Source organism: Marmota monax, unplaced genomic scaffold (assembly GCF_021218885.2).
Source record: "Marmota monax isolate L192 unplaced genomic scaffold, Marmota_monax_Labrador192_F-V1.1 WCK01_AAM20220418_F8-fsc00015, whole genome shotgun sequence".
Classification (NCBI taxonomy): domain Eukaryota; kingdom Metazoa; phylum Chordata; class Mammalia; order Rodentia; family Sciuridae; genus Marmota; species Marmota monax.
In genome coordinates, this window is record NW_026692194.1 from 19,106,983 (window position 1) to 19,114,148 (window position 7,166).

Consider the following 7,166-nt stretch of genomic DNA (forward strand, 5'->3'; position numbering starts at 1 on the left):
TATGAGATGCCAGTAAGGTTTTAGAGAGGGTTATTACCTGGTCAGGGAAAGCCAGACATGGGCAGGAATTCTAAACAAGTTTAGAAGTCTCAGTAATTTATAGTAAAATAGAAATTAACTCTTTATGACTGTGATGAGATGGTTCCCAATCTCAAAATGGATTTAGGCCCGGTTCATCACTGTCAGGAAGAGGAGAAATAAAGATGGAAATGTAAATCAGTGGATGGAAGTCAGATCTTTGGGAATAACCAGTCATGCTTGTGCCTTTAGTTTTATGAACAAAACCTCCAGCCTGTGTTTGTAACATATCAGCTAGAATGGTCGTATTTGGTGCTGAGAATTGAACCCAAGGCCTCACGCATGCCAAGCAGGTGCTCTAACACAGTGCTACAACCCCAGCCCCCCAAACAATTTAAACATCACCAAATTTAAAGACAATACAATGTGCCCACAAATGACTTATGGCTAGACTGCATAATCAAAAAGCAGTCTGAACCCAAATATCAAGTAATTATCATGGGATTTGATTTTTCAAAGAAGCTTCCCTGAAAACCTGCACATTTCTTCCTGTTGTGAGGAGATGGCTCAGAAAACACACCAAGGCTGAATTTGAAACAAATTAAAGAGCTTTATTACCTGGCCAGAGACAGTTTCCTGTAGAGACTGAAACTCTGTGGGAGAAGAGCAATTTCTTGGCCTGTGTCTTAAGGACAGAAACCACAGCTCAGGGACTTTCCTTAGCCTCATGTAAGTAAGCCAATCACAGAAGCTAAAACAGCAGTTAGCAGAGCTACTCAAGACAACCACATCTTGAGTTTAAATAGGTGTTAGACAATTGTATCTTGGGTTAGAGCAAGTAATTAGCAGGGGCTAGAATCTACTTCAAATTATTAGACCACCATATCCTGGGTTGAGTACATTTTATGGAGAACAAAGTACAGAAGACAATATATCCTTTGAATTTAGCAGAAAACAACTTTCATTTTAGTTTCTCAGAAACAGCTGTTGTAACCGTTTTCATAGAAGGCATCAAAATGGAGTCTTAGGCCCGCCTATAACAGTTCTTGCTTTATAATTTTCTTATCTCACTTATCAAAATCTTATATCTATAATCTGTATTTTTTACTAATCTATAACCTATAACTTACACTCTTATTGATTTTATTGATTAGTTCACACCACAGCAGTCCCAGGAAACTCATATACAATCAGGAGCCTAACCCAGTCACTCAGAGAAGTGAGGGGTGCCCACACTCCGCCTTTGGGGTATATGTACCATTATTTAAATAAATATTTGCTTCCTTGCATTTTCTGTGCCCTGGAATTCTTTTCTATGGGAAAAGTCAAGAACCCATCCAAATCGAGTTGAGGTACCATTCTCGTCTTTGAAGAGAACTCGTATTCCTGCCAGAGAACACTTCCACCAAGCAACTGGGTTTGGGGGGAGGACAGAATTTAGTCAAGGTTTCACCCAGCTTCTGTTCGTATTCTCAAGGCGTTGCACATATTAGGCACTTGGTAAATGCTCAATGAACGCTAATAGGCCCTTTACATGTTCATGTTAAAAACCTCCTTATACAAAGCTTTCCTTTGTCTATCACAGAGTCAAGAATTTTAATCTAGTAACTAATTTCGTCCTCTCAACCCATGAGGTAGATACTTCTGAGCCCTTTTATCTAGGTGTGTCTTAGAAAGCAGGATTTTTCAGATTTTAGAACAGTAAGGAAGGTTTCTATTCAAATTCAAGAAAAAAATTGGTAGCCAGATGTGGTGGACTGACCTATAATCCCAGCAACTCAGGAAGCTGAGACAGGAGGATCAGAATCACAAGTTCATCAGCCTCAGCAACTTAGCTAGACCCTAAGAAATCAAAATAAATAGTCTCAAAATAAAAAGAGCTGGGATAAGGCTCAGTGGTTAAACACAACTGGATCAAAAAAATGAAAAACAACTACAAAAAAAAAAAACTGTTGGATTTTAGAATAGTACTTAAGAGATTGCTGACCTACATATAATAGTTGTATTTTATGTATAAAGGAACTCAGGCATGAGTAGATGGGTCAAATAATTTGTCCAAGACAAAGGAGGGGATTTTTTTTTTTCTTCTCCATGCTGCGGATTAAATCATAGGCATCACACATGCTGGGAAAGCACTCTTGCACTGAGCTACATCCCAGCCCTTTATCTCTCTTTCTCTTGATTTGGCTCTCTCTCTCTCTCTCTTTTTTTTTCCTAGACAGGATCTTGCTAAATTGCTGATGTTGGCCTCCAACTTGTGATCCTCCTGTTGTGGTTTGAACTGATCAATATAATCAATATAATCAATAAGTCATAGACATAGGTTATAGATTATAGGAATAAGGTAAGATAACGTAGATAAGCAATAGTAAGACATAGTTCATAGATAAATTCATCAGGAGTAAGCCTAAGTAATAGTAATAAAATCATGTAACTGTAAGACATAGGATTTAAGTCACAGGAAAAAGATATGGAACAGTGAAAGGTGATGTCAATATGCCAGTATAGTTATAGATAAATAAAGGCTGATAAGCTAATATAGATCCAGACAAGGTTAAATCAATATAATTGTGAACAATTGTAGTAGCTTGATCATGTAGATAAGGCTTATAGATATCAGTAATAAAATAAGTAAATGAGATAACTGCAAGCACCAAATAAGTTGCTAGTACTGGAATTGTGAGAATAGAGTCACTGTGGCTATACGAACAAAAAAGTGTGGCCATAGGGACTTCCTCTTAGCTGTTCTAGACTCCATCATAGTTTTTCTGTGACTGCTTCTGTGAAAGAGGGAAATGCATGACCCATTTCTGCAAAACAGAAACAAAAGCTTTTTATAAAAATTGTTTTTCTGTATTTTGTACCCCACAGAATGTACCCACCTCAAGATATGGTGGTGGTCGTGGTGAGCTATATCCTGGGTTTGAGTACATTTATGGGTCTACATGACTTTGAAATAGATTATCACGCCTGCTCAGCTGAAACTCAAGATCCGGTTGTCTAACACTTGCTCAGACCCCAGATGCGGTTAACTAAGTTGTAAGCTAACAACTTAGTTAGCTAAGCTTCTGTAACTTGCTTGGTTGCATGACGCTGAGAAAAGTCCCTAAGCTATGGTTTTCGTCCTGAAATTCCCAAGACACAGCCAGGAAATTGCTGTTCTCCCACAGAGCTTCAGTCTCTATGGGTGGGGTCAGTCCCTGGCCAGATAAATAAAGCTCTCTAGTTTAAATTCAGACTTAAGAGTGTTTTCTGAGGCAGATCCCCATGACACTCCTGCCTCAGTCTCCTGAGTAGTTGGGATTATAGGCATGTGCCAATATAGCCACCAAAACTTGATATTTTTTATAAAGCACATCATTTTAATCACTTTTGGTTCAACTTAGAATATTATTTCTTTTTTTATTTTTTATTTATTTTTTTAATTGTAGTTGGACACAATACCTTTGTTTTATTTATTTATTTTTATGTGGTGCTGAGTGAAAAGCCAGCCTCTATCTCAGAGCAAAGCTGTCCAAGGAAGGGACATGGCCTTTGTCCTTGGAAAAACCCACAGAGCACTCCTAGGCACATTCCCACCCTGCTAAGTTGTTTATCTACAGGAGAGATCTGCTGCGCCAGGTGTCCCTGACTCAGTCAGGCTAGGTGGGGATCCATAGCAGCCCCCTAGCAGCCACCAATCAGCATGAGACAGGGAAATACCTGGGATGCCAGATAACCCTCCCAGTAGTTTATGGTAGTTGATAACCTGTTGGGAAACCATGTAGTTCAGCACGTACACCCCTCTTGGCTTAAACCAATCAGTTCAAACGAATACCCCTTTTGTACTGACCAATCACCCCTACCTAACTTGTTCCCGCCAGTTAATGTGCTAATCATGTTTTAGAGTTGTTGTTTGATTTTCCCGTGGCGTGAGGTGATTTGTTATGCTGTATGTGAAGTCCCTGCCCTTTTCAAAGAATGTATATAAGCTCTGCTCAAGCTGTTCTCGGGGCTCTTTGCTCTTTACCTCTTCGAGGTAGGCTTGGAGCCCCAGCATGCTGGACCCCCAATAAACCCTTTGCTGTTGCATGAGACAGTCTCTTGGTGGTCTTTTCCTCCCACGTTCGCCTGACCTTTACACTGAGGATCAAACCCAGGGCCTTGCACATGCTAGGTGACTGCTCTACCGCTAAACCACAACCCCAGCCCAGAATATTATTTCTTTTGTGTTAATAGAGGACTGTAGGCTTAGAGGGGACTAGCTGATTATAGGACCATTTTAGAGCCTGTATTTAAGTGTGAATAGAGACCTGAGCTCTGAACCCAGCTCACCAAATTTGGGCAATTTTACTTCTCAGTTATTATTTAATAATATCTTGGAAGATAATACATTGGGTCAAATTTTGGAAGTTGGAGGAGTTAGATGCTTCCCACAAACTTCTCCAAGAATTAGACCTAAGCCAGTAGGTCATGCACAAGCTATGCCATTAACATAGACCAAACACATTTGTGTCTTTCCACAATGTCAGAATTTATTGAATAATAAGCTGGACACAGTGGTACATGCCTATAATCCCAGCTATCTTGGGAGGCTGAGGCAGGAGGACCTAGAATTCAAAGCCAGCCTCAGCAATTTAGCAAGGCCCTAAGCAACTTAGTGAGATGCTCTCTCTAAATAAAATATTTTTAAAAAGGATTGGGGATGTGGCTCAGTGGTTAAGGGCTCTTGGGTTCAATCCCTGGTGCTAAAAAAAAAAAAAAAAAGTTTATTGAATAACAATAAATTCATGGAAGGCTAAGACAGGAAAACCACAAGTTCAAGGCCAGCCTCAGCAACTTAGAAAAACTGTCTCAAAAAAAAATTTTGTTTTAAAGAGCTGGAGGTGTTGTTCAGTGAGTAGAGCAACCCTGGGTTTGGTCCCAAGTACTGGGAGAACAGAAAAAAATAAAATAAAAAGGCAAACACTGCTTTATGAAGTAACTTGGGGCTAGACATGTTAAAATTACTATTCTGTTCATCATGGAGTTAGAGCAGGGTACAACCTGCTCTCCACACAATAAATCACATATCCGCCAATGCTGGTATGAAGGTTATTTTAAAATAATGACATTTGAGATTCAACAGATAAGAATTAAACCTTTTAAAAGCTTCCAATATCTGACTAGATTTTAGAAACTTCTGGAAGTGAGGCCATAAGAACTCCCTAGTACCACAAAATAAAAATTTTGAAAGAATGAAATTTTTTGAAAAAGAATGGAATAAATGAATTTGGGTTTTTGCTCTTTTGTTTTGAGGAAGGGTCTTACTATGTTGCCCAGGGTGGTCTCAAGCTCCTCAGCTACTCCTACCTTTACCTCCCAAGTGCTGGGACTATAGGTGTGGGCCCAATTTTTTTCTTTTAATTTATATGTATGTTAACTGAAGTTCTCTAAAGAAGCTGAATCTGTATTAAAGATCCTGCAGACTGCCAAACCTTTGCTGAACATCAAGAGTGGTGGCACATACCTGTAATCCCAGCAGCTTGGGAGGTTGAGGCAGGAGGATTTTGAGTTCAAAGCCAGCCTCGGCAACGGCAAGGTGCATAGCAACTCAGAGAGACCCTGTCTCTAAATAAAATACAAAATAGGGCTGTAGATGTGTCTCAGTGGCTGAGTAACCCCGAGTTCAATCCCAGGTACTCGCCCCCCCACACACAAAAAGTATATATAACTTATTGACAACAGGTTACTTCTTTCCAGCTATAAAACATCAAATGAGGATGGGGAATAAAGGCAATTCTGTTTTCCCTGAGATTGGAGAGGTGCTGAGATTAGGGAGGAGCCAGAGAGAGACAAAAAAGAAATATGTTCACTTTAAAAATAAGTTACAGTGGGCTGGGGTTGTGTTTCAGAGGTAGAGCACTTGCTTTGCACATGAGAGGCCCTGGGTTCCATTCTCAGCACCACATAAATAAACAAAATAGAGATATTGTGTTCAATTACATCTAAAAAAAATAAATGTTAAAAAAAATAAGTTGCAGTGGCAGAGCAGCAAGGGTTATCAGCACAGATGAATAAGATAGGAGACGGGAAGCAAACTTCAGATTCTCAAGCTTTTCTTTACTCAGTATTTAGCAGCAGAGTCGATTGGTGGAATCCTGGCATGGCTCATTTTCAGGGCAGAAAATGGCAGCAGGCTGAAGCAAGGGTCTGGGTTATATAGGCTTTGTTTAGGGTGGGACAGGAGAGTAGTTTTGAGAGTTCATTGTATTGGGGTCCTGTGGATCCACTAGGGTGGGACAGGAATGTGAACAGGGAATTTCCTGGGGCTTTCCGTATTCGGGTCAGCTGACCCATTAGGATAGGGGGAGGAGGGTGGCCACTAGTCAGGTGCCTTTTGTGTTCCTTGCTCTGGTTGAGGCCTGGGATTTTAAATGACAAAGCTTAGGGGAAATATCCTCGGACTTATTTTCCATTCTTCAAGGACTATTTGTATTCAAAGAATAAGGTAAACCTCTGTTACTAGATGTTTCATTCAGGCTGATATTAACAGTCAACTTTCTCTAAAATTTGATCCTAGACAATAGTATTTCTGGCCAGGCACAGTAGTGCCTGCCTGTAATCCCAGGGACTTGGGAGGATAAGGCAGGGAAAATCACAAATTCAAGGTTAACCTTGGCAACGTAATTTTTATTCTGTTTCAGAATAAAAATTAAAAAGTGCTGGTGATAAAGTGCCCCTTGGTTCAATCCTCAGTCAAAAGAAAAAAAAAAAAAGGTCAACTCACATGTTGCCAAAAGCTCTGTCCTTGTCCCGATGCCAATCCAATGATGAGGATAGTTTTGAGTAAAAGAATGTTTATTGCTTTGCTAGGAAAGGAGAAACACAGGGAACTCCTGTCCCAAAGGCTGCCATTCTGGCCATTAGCAGGAATGGGGAGTTTTTAAAGAGGTGATTCAGAGAAAATAAGAGGAGAGATCTGGAAGGAGATCAGGGAGGAGAAGGTCAGGGAGAAGAAGTTTGGGAAAAAAGAAAAAAACATGTAATTTTCAAAGTAACAAGGGATATAGTCAAAGCATCAAATGAACTCCTGTTACACACCAAATTACAGGAGTACAGGAGGAGGGATAATCTCTCACCCTGACAGGTTCTACCTATTGAAGAGAGGACACAAAATGTGGGATATT